The sequence below is a fragment of the Bufo bufo genome, chromosome 5, assembly GCF_905171765.1.
Source record: "Bufo bufo chromosome 5, aBufBuf1.1, whole genome shotgun sequence".
NCBI lineage: Eukaryota > Metazoa > Chordata > Amphibia > Anura > Bufonidae > Bufo > Bufo bufo.
This window is the reverse complement of record NC_053393.1, coordinates 440,315,744-440,327,876: the sequence shown is the minus strand read 5'-3', so window position 1 is coordinate 440,327,876 and position 12,133 is coordinate 440,315,744. Positions and strand designations below refer to the sequence as shown.

The following is a 12,133-nucleotide window of genomic DNA, read 5'->3' as shown; positions in this document are numbered from 1 at the left end:
CTCACGAAGGTTGATGCAGTAGACCAGGTTGCAGCGCTGCAGATTTGTTCCAATGGGACTTGTGCCATTTCAGCCCATGACAAAGCTGTAGATCAGGGATGCTCAACCTGCGGCCCTCCAGCTGTTGCAAAACTACAACTCCATAATTTATTAAAGCCAGAACCTAACTTGACCCAGGTTTGGAGTGAAATTAAAATATCCCTTTTATTAATACAGCTTAAAACGGCTGTGAGCCTGGACATAGATTTAAAAACCTTGTTTGCTACTCCTGTGTATATCTGGACCGTCTGCCTTAAGAGTGGTGGAGATGTGCACCCTCTCCTACCACTCTACAGAAACCTACACAGTATTGCCTAGTAAGCCAGTTAAGTCACTGACCTCTAAACAGGTGGTGACCGATAATAGCTGACACTATGTCAATAGCTGTCAGAACTGAGACTATGAGTCAGTTAATGCACTGACATAGCTTAAATCAGCAGCACGTCGAGTCTAGCACTATACTGCAAGCTTTCTGTTATACAATTGCATGATTTTCCTATTTTATGACGTAAAGTCATGATTTTATGAAAGACACGGAGGCGAGTATTGCTTACCCCTTTTTTTACTGTCCACCAATAGCAGCAAAGAACAAAACATAAGGAAAAAAGGTAACCATAGTAACGGGCCCCTCCCCACCCTAATCCAGTATAATAACCCCAACGTCCTTAGGCTCATCCTCTTTCTTTGGCGCGATGCCAGCAGCTCAATGCTAGGAACTCCAGACATTCTTCATTATCCACCGAACTTTCAACTTCATGGAACTGGAAAACACCGCCTCAAACTGGCGAACTCGGCAACTGTAGCCATCCAACTCAGCAACCTGTGGATGAAGATAATTAATTAAATGAATTAATCAACACAAGGGACAAACATTATCTCTGAAACAAAGAGTCTAACGGGTAAATATCTCTGACACAAAGAACATAACAGGAAAATAACACTGAGACAAAAAATAAACGGGTGGGTAAGGGCGGGGCAATACTCGCCTCTGTGTCTTTCATAAAATCATGACTTTACGTCATAAAATAGGAAAATCATGCAATTTTATTTCAAGACACGGAGGCTCCTATTGCGAGTTCAAAGCTGTCCCATCACAGACGAGAAGGCGTGTTGAGGCGGACGAAAGTAGAATTCCCTGAAGGTAAGATACTCTGGACCAGTCCGCCAACCTCATGACATCTTCAAGTTTCGCTCCCGCTACCACCATGGAGGTAACGGCCGCCCCTCTAGTGGAGTGAGCCGTGAATACCGCGGGTCCACTCCTGCCAAGGAGAGGACCCACTTAACCCAACGAGCCAGCGTGGTGCTGGTGACTGGCATGAATGGACGACCGAAATAAAGAAAAAGTTGGGGAGAAGCTGGGGAGCGATGAGTCAAAGTACGAGCCTCGTACTCTTTGAGGCAAGCCACCGGAGCGTCTGGGCTGAAGGGAAAGCGGGATAATGCACCATCCTGATATGCGTCTTGGTACGACGAGTGATGTTGAAAGTGACGCCCTCTGGCGTGAAAGAACGGGCGTCGTAATCCAGAGCTCTGACATCAGATACTCTCTTGCAAGAAATGAGGCATAGAAGAGTAACAAGTTTGGCAGATAACTGACACAGGGAGAGGTCCGAATTAGATGGCCAGGTGGCGAAAAGGGACAGAACACAAGACATGTCCCAGGTAGTGGAGAACCGAGGCCTTAGAGGCCGAGTAAGGCGGGACCCCCGAAGAAGACGGCATACCAGGGGGTGTCGGCCAGCCGGACAGCCATCAAAACCCTGGTGAGCTGAAGAAATAGCCGACCTGAACAGATTAATCGTGCGGTATGCCTTGCCCGCTTCAAATAAAGACGACAGGAACTGTAGAATCTCCACTACAGGAGCCGTAAAGGGATCCAAGTCCCGTGCCAAGCACCAGCTAGACCAAGCTCTCCAGGCTGCTCTATAAGATCTTCTGGTGCCGGGAGCCCATGAGTCCTCCAAAAGGCGTCGAGTCGTCTCCGAAATTCCCTGGATTGTCCAAGGATCCCCGAGATCTTGCAAGCTAGGAGCCGTAGAGAGCCGTCCAGAATGAGGGGGTGTTCCAATCCAGCAGGAGACCTCTGAAGTATGGCAGAATGAATGGCGTGTCCACTGCCAGCTCTAGCAATTGGGGGAACCACGATTGGGTGCCCCAGAAGGGGACCACCACGACCAGGTTGGCCAATGGTTGGCGCACTTGGTTCAGGACCCGCGGGATCATGGCAAACGGTGGAAAGGCGTACATCTGTGAACCCGACCAATCCTGTAGAAAGGCGTCGACCGCTGCCGCGTCCCGGTCCGGGTGCCAGCTGAAGAAGTGAGGCAGTTGAGTGTTGAGGCGGAAAGCAAAGAGGTCGGTAGAGAAGGGACCCCAGTGAGATGAAATAGAAGCGAACACCTGTTCATCCAACTTCCAATCGCTGCCGTCCCTGAGGTAGCGAGAGTTCCAATCAGCGTAAGTGTTGTGGAGTCCCGGAAGGTATTCCGCCAATACCACGATGTCTCTGGACAGACAAAATGACCAGAAATCTTTCGCCAGCTGAGACAACATAGCGGAGTGGGTGCCGCCCATAGAGTTGACGTACCGGACTGCTGAGACGTTGTCCATGCGCAACCTGATGCATGCCTTGGCTAGTCCGTTTGCAAAGCTGCGAATCGCGGAGGATCCCGCCAGAAGTTCCAGAACGTTGATATGTAGTCTGGTCTCGTCTTCTGACCAACGTCCTCAGGTGGTCACGCTGTCGCAGTGAGCGCCCCAACCTCTGAGGCTGGCCGAAGATTGCCTTGCCATTCCAGACCGAAAGATTGTGGATCCACCACAACATCTCGTCCCTAGTCTCTACATCCAAAGAGATGAGGTCTGCGTATGAAGCTCCCGCGTGTAGGTGAGCGATCTTCAAGCGATGTAGGGCTCGGTAATGCAGCGGAGCTGGGAAGACTGCTTGAATAGAGGAGGCCGATAAGCCGGGCCAGGTGGCGCAGTGAAATCTGTGGTACTGTTAAAGTGTGGTGTAACTCCCTGCGGATGGAGAGGACTTTCTCTCGAGGGAGACGAAGAGTTGCCGTGGACGAATCCACGGTGAAACCCAGGAAGACCATGGTACGAGAGGGAACCAGCACTGATTTTTCCCGGTTGAGGAGAAACCCCAGATGTGACAAGAGTTCCATAGCCCAGTTCAGATGTTTGAGGAGTATGGATCGTTCCTGGGCCATGATGAGGATGTCGTCCAAGTAGATTATGAGACGTACCCCTCGACTGCGTAGCCAAGCCATAGCTGGACGCATCAACTTGGTGAAGCACCAAGGAGCGGACGATAGGCCGAAGCGGAGACATGTGAACCGCCAAATATTCCCGTTCCAAATGAAGCGTAGGAGGTCCCTGGAAGGCTCCGACACCGGGACTGTCAAATACGCATCTTTTGAGGTCAAGCTTCACCATCCAATCTTGTTGGAGAAGGAGGTCCCTGAGGAGATGAATCCCTTCCATCTTGAAATGGCGGTATCGTACGAACTTGTTTAAGGCTCGGAGGTTGATTACTGGGCGCATTTGACCTCCTTTCTTCCCCACCAGGAAGATGTTGCTGATAACCCCCGAGTGAAGGTCTGGAGCAGGTTCCACCGCTCCTTTCCGGTAGAGGTCTGACAGTTCCTGGTCTATCAGAGTCTGTGCCTGATGGGAGGTAACCATGGGATGAGGGGGAGGAAGAGAGACAGGGGGATTTACCAATTCCATGTGGAATCCCTGAACTGTGGAGAGTACCCACGGGTCCGAAGTGATGCTGGACCAGACGTGAGAAAAAAGACGGAGCCTCCACCCTACACAAACCTCCGAAGATTAAAGAGGAAGAAGTGGAGGACTTACCGTAAGGTCTTCTCGAAACTGAGGATCCTCTGTAGCCCCTGAAGCGGCCTGGACCTCCACGAGAGGGGAAAAATGTAGTGGGTTGTCTCGCCTCCTGGTAGTCGGTCCGTTGTGCAAAGGACCTCTGTGTGAAGGAGCCTTCATGGAGGACTGGGATTTATCTAAAGCCGTGAAGGTGCCAACAAAACGGCCCATATCTTTAATGAAAGAGTCCCCAAAGAGTAAACCTTGGACATCCTTACCTGCCTCTGTAAGGGCGAGGTTGGCCAATTTAGGCTCTATCCTAAAAAGAATTGCCTTGCGCCTCTCTATAGAGAGCGAGGCGTTGACATTACCTGCCATGTGTTAAAGGGGATATTAATTATTGGTATTTATGCAAATCTCAATAATTAATATTCATAAATAGGCGTGAGTCATCTAATGATGACTCCGTCTATTTATGCCTAAATCATAATATAAATAAACCTAGCTAGGTTAACCTATTTAGCTATGTTAACTAGCTAACTACTTCTGTTACCTATACACTCCACTGAACTACCTGCGGCTATTGCTGCGGCGCCTTATACTACAAAAGACTACACACTGTGTGCTTAAATAAAAGGTATTTATTAACACACTATACGTCACAGTATAAAATATTTGCTTATAACTATATATATCTATATCAAGGGAATAGATATATTGCTGTGTGCTGCTATAAATATATATATAAGTACACACACTATAACAACACACTAATACGGTTCTAACTACGCTAACACAGTCCCAAGTCCTCCCCAGAATCTAACTACAATTACAATAATACACATGCATACACTTTACCAGCAGCCCACCCAATCCTGTCAATATACTATCCCTACGGGGAATAACGAGGGGTTATTACTGACACTGCTGCTGCTGGGGTAAGCAGGGCAGCCATGAAGGGGTATCAGGGGTAGAAGCACAGGGGTAATACCAGGGTAACAGCCTGGGGGAACACAGGGGATATTAGGAGTATAGGGGAACTCAGGGCAGGGGAAGGTAAGGGTTCAGGGGGTAAGGGTAAATGAGCTGCAGGGGAAGGGGTAACCCAGGAAAGGGTTAACACCTGGTAGCTCATCAGGGATTAATGCTGCAAGAGTTCAGCAGCCGGGATTAGGGGATGGTCAGTGGAACAGGGGTAAATCAGGGCAGGAGTATTAGGGGTCTGGAGGGAAAGGGTTACTCAGCCATCTCCAAGGGCATGTGGCCTCTCTTCCTTCAGGGAGCTGTTCCCATGTGTCTCTGATTGTAGTCCAGATTCCAAGAGACCCTTGTTCCTGGCTTCGGGCTCATATATCAGCCTCAGAAACAGCCCACCTCCCCCCTCCTCAGGGATGTGACATCATAGTGTGACTGTGACGTATGCCTGCACTCAGGATTGCCAGTTGGCCCCCTGAGGCTAGCAGCACCACACGCCCAGCCATGTCACAAACATAAGGTGGGGCAGAGCATAGTAACTAGGCTGATAAACTCAACAAAAGGTCTCAGATCTATTGATCCCTTAGCCTTTGAAGTCACCAGCCACCTGGAGACATATCCACCCCACTGCAGGAACTGGCTAAAACGCTGTCCCTATGGGGGACATTTAAGTATATATATGTATATAGATACTTGGGGCGCATCTATATACACATATATACTCATTATAAACCTGGGGCATACATGGGCAGTTATAGGCCTATATATATATATATATATATATATATATATATATATATACACTGCTCAAAAAAATAAAGGGAACACTTAAACAACACAATGTAACTCCAAGTCAATCACACTTCTGTGAAATCAAACTGTCCACTTAGGAAGCAACACTGAGTGACAATCAATTTCACATGCTGTTGTGAAAATGGGATAGACAACAGGTGGAAATTATAGGCAATTAGTAAGACACCCCCAATAAAGAAGTGGTTCTGCAGGTGGTGATCACAGACCACTTCTCAGTTCCTATGCTTCCTGGCTGATGTTTTGGTCACTTTTGAATGCTGGCGGTGCTTTCACTCTAGTGGTAGCATGAGACGGAGTCTACAACCCACACAAGTGGCTCAGGTAGTGCAGCTTATCCAGGATGGCACATCAATGCGAGCTGTGGCAAGAAGGTTTGCTGTGTCTGTCAGCGTAGTGTCCAGAGCATGAAGGCGCTACCAGGAGACAGGCCAGTACATCAGAAGACATGGAGGAGGCCGTAGGAGGGCAACAACCCAGCAGCAGGACCGCTACCTCCGCCTTTGTGCAAGGAGGAACAGGAGGAGCACTGCCAGAGCCCTGCAAAATGACCTCCAGCAGGCTACAAATGTGCATGTGTCTGCTCAAACGGTCAAACAGACTCCATGAGGGTGATATGAGGGCCCGACGTCCACAGGTGAGGGTTGTGCTTACAGCCCAACACCGTGCAGGACGTTTGGCATTTGACAGAGAACACCAAGATTGGCAAATTCGCTACTGGCGCCCTGTGCTCTTCACAGATGAAAGCAGGTTCACACTGAGCACATGTGACAGACGTGACAGAGTCTGGAGACACCGTGGAGAACGTTCTGCTGCCTGCAACATCCTCCAGCATGACCGGTTTGGCATTGGGTCAGTAATGGTGTGGGGTGGCATTTCTTTGGAGGGCCGCACAGCCCTCCATGTGCTCGCCAGAGGTAGCCTGACTGCCATTAGGTACCGAGATGAGATCCTCAGACCCCTTGTGAGACCATATGCTGGTGCGGTTGGCCCTGGGTTCCTCCTAATGCAAGACATGCTAGACCTCATGGGGCTGAAGTGTGTCAGCAGTTCCTGCAAGACGAAGGCATTGATGCTATGGACTGGCCCGCCTGTTCCCCAGACCTGAATCCAATTGAGCACATCTGGGACATCATGTCTCGCTCTATCCACCAACGTCACGTTGCACCACAGACTGTCCAGGAGTTGGCAGATGCTTTAGTCCAGGTCTGGGAGGAGATCCTTCAGGAGACTGTCCGCCACCTCATCAGAAGCATGCACAGGCGTTGTAGGGAGGTCATACAGGCAAGTGGAGGCCACACACACTACTGAGACTCATTTTGACTTGTTTTAAGGACATTACATCAAAGTTGGATCAGCCTGTAGTGTGTTTTTCCACTTTAATTTTGAGTGTGACTCCAAATCCAGACCTCCATGGGTTGAAAAATTTGATTTCCATTTTTTATTTTTGTGTGATTTTGTTGTCAGCACATTCAACTATGTAAAGAACAAAGTATTTCAGAAGAATATTTAATTAATTCAGATCTAGGATGTGTTATTTTTGTGTTCCCTTTATTTTTTTGAGCAGTGTGTATATATATATATATATATACCTGGGGGAGAGCCATGGCAGATACACATATATAGATGTATGCACTGCTTACACACATCCCTATATATATATATATATATATATATATATATATATATATATATATATATATATATATATTATATATATGAGAGGGAATATATGCACAGCCATACAGGAAATATATACTAACTATAAGGGGACACATATAAGGTATATACATCCATATAGATGTTTGGGGCACATCTACCTGCATGTATATATACACAATATAATTCTGGGGCATAAATGGGCAGTAATAAGCCCACCTGCCTATGGATATATTATACAGATTATTATAGAGATGTATGCTGACAAGGGGGCATACATACATCTCCATGTATACACCCATACCACCTGGACTGGCCCATGCAAAAGGGCCAATATACATGCATATATGTAAGGGCATGTATACATATATATTTAAATCCAACACTTCCCTCAACACCATGCAAATGGCTCTTTGTACCCAGCTCCGGAGTTCCTCTGGGTCAACATGGCCATTTTCTGCTGTAGCGGCTTCCGCCAGTTCAAAAATTCTGGCCAAGGGGCCAAAAATGTCCAGGAGCTTGTCCTGACATGCTTTTAAGGCTGATTCTAGACCCTTGTGGGGGTTCCAGCCGGATTAGGCCAGGAATTGCACCATTGGGGTTTCACAGACCTTATTGGGTATAATAGGTCTTGGGCATTCCGCCCTTAGTTTGTTGCGGGCCTCTTTACTAAGGGGGTACCACATCCTGGCTTCCAAGTATCTAGCCACATGATCTACAGGGAGCCACTCCGCAGATCTGGGGTGGTGGAGGGCGTCTGGGTCAAACATGGGTTCCCCTATTGGGTCAATCAGAGTGGCCGAGGAACCAGTGGCGACCTCCGCTAAGGAGTCAGTGGCCGACGTGGTAGAAGGGTATCGGCCCACTGGTATATCCCCCAGGTCTTTGTCCGTATCGCCTAAAGCGTCAGTCAAAGCCTCCTCATCTGAGCCGAATTCAGAATCAGACTTTGTATCTAGTTGTGCTCTGGCACATTTCCAGTGGCACGCTTTTTCTGCCTGGCGCGTACAGGCTGTTTTGCGCGACATAGGCGCGCCATCTAGGGTGGCAAAAGACACACCGCTCAAGGTTTTTCTGGAGGCAGGTGGATCAGGTGCTGGTGGCCGGGTCTCAGACCTAGGGGAATCTGAACCCCAGCCGAAGGTGTGTGGGCCATAAGGGCTTCAAAGATTGACCTGGTGAGTGTGGAGGAAACAGAGCCCATAGCTGCAATAATAGCGTCAGTTACTGAGCACTGGAGATAAGGGCCCAGGATTGTCAGAGACCTCCCCCAGGTCAGGATTTATGGGGGACGGGGTGGGGGTTAGAGGCACTCTCTGCCTGGACATTGTGCCGACTGACGGGCTGCTTTTACTTGTAAAATCGCAGGCTATAAAAATCGCAAGGTGGTGTGACCGGATGAGAGAAAATAGAGGGGAAAGTCAGGAGGGTAAATAGTACCAGGGCTGGAGCTAGAGGCAAACCGAAGGAGGCTCCCACGCTACTGCCGGCCGTAATAAGGAACAATGGCGTCCGAAGTATCGCGAGACTTCGGACGCGCCGGTCTGGGGGCGTGGCCACCTCCTACCCTATAACCCTAAAATACTGTCACTGAGATGCGATGCTCTGTTTCACTACACATAGACTGACTACACTGGAGTGGACAGACAAACATTAAAAGCTGTATCTGCCCCCCCCCCCCCTTCCCCGACATGTTTCGCCAGTGACCTGGCTTCTTCAGGGGTTTGGGCAGAATTGAGCACACCTGCCATTTACGGAGTTTAAATCCCCTTGTTTAATGATTGAGCATTGAATCAACCACTCGCCAATCAATAGGAGGCTGGTAGGTTCCTTCTTGAGAGCCGATCATCTGCTGAACAATGGCCCTCCCTTCTCACACTGCTAAGCCAATCATAGCGAGGCAGTGGAGGAGGTGCCTAGGTCACATGGTGCGCAACCTAGTTCTGCACACCAGCTTGTAAACAAATGCTGTCATCAAGCACCTGGTGCGCATGATCCGCGCAACGGACAGATGCGCACACTCTTAGTGTAATTGGCTGCTTAAAAATTGTTTACTGCGCATGACATGTGCTCCGCTCCGATGCGCAAGGACTTAGACCCAGGCTGTTAGGGCTAGGAAGAGATGATGCCTAAAGTGCTGATGTCAGTGATAAGGGTGATCTGTTAATTGGATGAGCTGGATTTTCTCAGCATCCTTCACCATAGAGTTAGGCCTAATTCGCACGGCCGTGTTCCGCGGCCGAGAGCGGTCCGTGGTAACACGGCCGTGTGCATGAGGCCTTATACAGTAGGCAGACAGCGTGATGTTTTATATGTACACCACACTGCTGCTATACTTCATACTTGTATATGTATGTTACAGTCACCAGTCACCACAACAGCTGATAGATATGTTGAAGGGTCTACACATACACCCTCTGCAAGTGGGGTCCAAATTACTTTGACAGTGGCAGGCTGACCCATAGAAAGGCTCACTACTGACTGTCTACTAAAGATTACTACCATACTGGCCTATAAAAAAGACGAAAAAGTAAAGCCTTTATTAAAGAGGTTGTCCGGTCCCAAAATCAAACTTCTTTTTCTAGGCTCCTAACACCCCTCACCTTCCATACATATGCCCCCAATACCTTCTTTTCATGTCTGAGCTTTCTCCCCCCCTCCCGGAAGACATTATCCTGGCAGATCTGTTTACTTTCTCCCCTTCTTGTTTTGTTGAATACATAACTTTATCGATACACAAGCCTGGCTGCACTGCACAGTGATGAGTCACAGGCTGGCCACGCCCCCCACTCTGCTCTGTCTGCAGCAGCCACCCAGACAGGAATCTACTTCTCACGGTACAGTCCATAATCAACCTGTAACGTCTCCACGACCACTAGAGCCAATGTCATGGTCATGAGGAGCATTTTTTCATGGCTCAGCGCTTTGTCTCATAGGACCGTTTCGGTTCCGGTACGTGGCTCTTCATGAGCCATATTGTAAATATACTAATGAGGGCATAGCATGATTTGTCTAGTATAGCAGTTCTGTATGATACTAGGCCGTGCATTAGGACCTTTCCATTCAAAGAAGATCAAGCAACTTCAGGGTATAATTGTAGAATAAGGCCTCTTGCACATGACCATATGTATTTTGCGGTCCGCAAAAAATACGGATGACGTCTGTGTGCATTCTGTATTTTGCGGAACAGCTGGCCCCTAATAGAACAGTCCTATCCTTGTCCGTTATGCGGACAATAATAGGACATGTTCTATCTGTTAGTGGAACGGAAATACAGAAACGGAATGCACACGGAGTACCTTCTGTTTTTTTTGTGGACCCATTGAAAAGAATGGTTCCGCATACGGTCCGCAAAAAAACCCCGGAATGGACGCGGAAAGAAAATACGTTCGTGTGCAAGAGGCCTAAAATGTGCAGGAACAAGAAAGTACATTGCTTGAGTAATCTGTTTGACATGTTTGCAACAGATTTGTCAAAAGGAAAGCTGTCCATTGTCCATAGCAACGATCACTGCGCAGCTCAGCCCTCATTTCTGAAACCCGACTGGAGGTGTTGCCAATAGCAACCTTTGATCACGGCTGATTCACTAATTCTCATTAGATACATGGACTCTGACAGTCGTCGGCCTGATTGCCTAATCTAATATACGGAGTTAATATTTTCGGTGCAGTCTGTTCAGCGGCAGTGCACTCCCAGTTATAAGGATCTATCGGGTGTGGCATCTAGATAACATACCATGGGCGGTGTATCATCCAGTCAGTGCAGATTATCTCATCGGCTTATCTAGCCCTAACATGGAGTTTAGGTGAAGCAATCCGGTAACCGTTGGCACCTGCTCTATTCAGCCCTGTGCCTTTCACCCACATTGTGGCTTGGAAATGATATTTATTTTAGGTGTGTCTTTATCTCCTACACCTAGTGATCGCAGTGACACCTGCTCATGATAAGCTGGGTAACTTTGTGCATTTATAAAGGGTTCCATGTGACTTAAAGGGAACCTGTCACCAGTTTTATGGTGTCCTAACTAAGGGCAACATAAATAAGTGACTGATTCTCTTAGCACAATGCTGGGTCACTTTCATTAATTGAGCCAGTCAATCTGCCAACATCTTGTATTGAAAAGCTCCACCTGATAATGATGAGTCCTGAATATTTATGAGCTCCTGACTCTCCCCGCCCACCTGCTGCTGATTGACAGTTATTTTCCATATGAATCAGCAGCAGGTGGGCAGGGGAGTGGCTATAGCTCTGAATTAAATATACGCTGGACTCAATGACATCACGCTGGACTCAAATCAGCTCATTAGCATGCGGCATGTGGCATCTTTGTGTGTATATTATGAGGTAACCATCTGTCACACCAGTAAGTGAATACATCTAAGGTACTTTTTAGTAGTTAATGATTGTATATAATTAGTTAGATTATAATCAAATATCCACATGACAGGTTCCCTTTAAGCTTTATCATTGTATTATGAAAAGTCCCGATACTGGTAATATGCTTTGATTTTCAGGTCTTCAGCATATTTAAGATCTCTGCTTGCTTTTGATTGATGACATCTAGAGGCTGAAAACAGTTAAAGGGGTAGTCCGGTTAGATTAAGTTATCCCCTATACTAACTGTTAAATCGGTGGGGGTCCTACTGCTGGGACTCCCACCGATCACAAGAATGGGGGCTCCATACCCTCTGCAGCTCCCCCCCCCCCCCTCCCTGGAATGAACAGAGCGGTCGGTCACACGTGCACTTGGCCGCTCCATTCATTTTTATGACCGTTCTGGAGATAGCAGAACGCTGTACTCAGCTATCTCCCGAAAACT

General features: G+C 48.0%; 1 protein-coding gene across 1 annotated transcript in view; it reads left to right on the top strand.

Moving 5' to 3' along the window:
* The window catches only part of PLEKHA8 (pleckstrin homology domain containing A8), a 61,547-nt gene that overhangs the window by 8,421 nt on the left and 40,993 nt on the right, over positions 1-12,133 (top strand). The window lies entirely within an intron of this gene.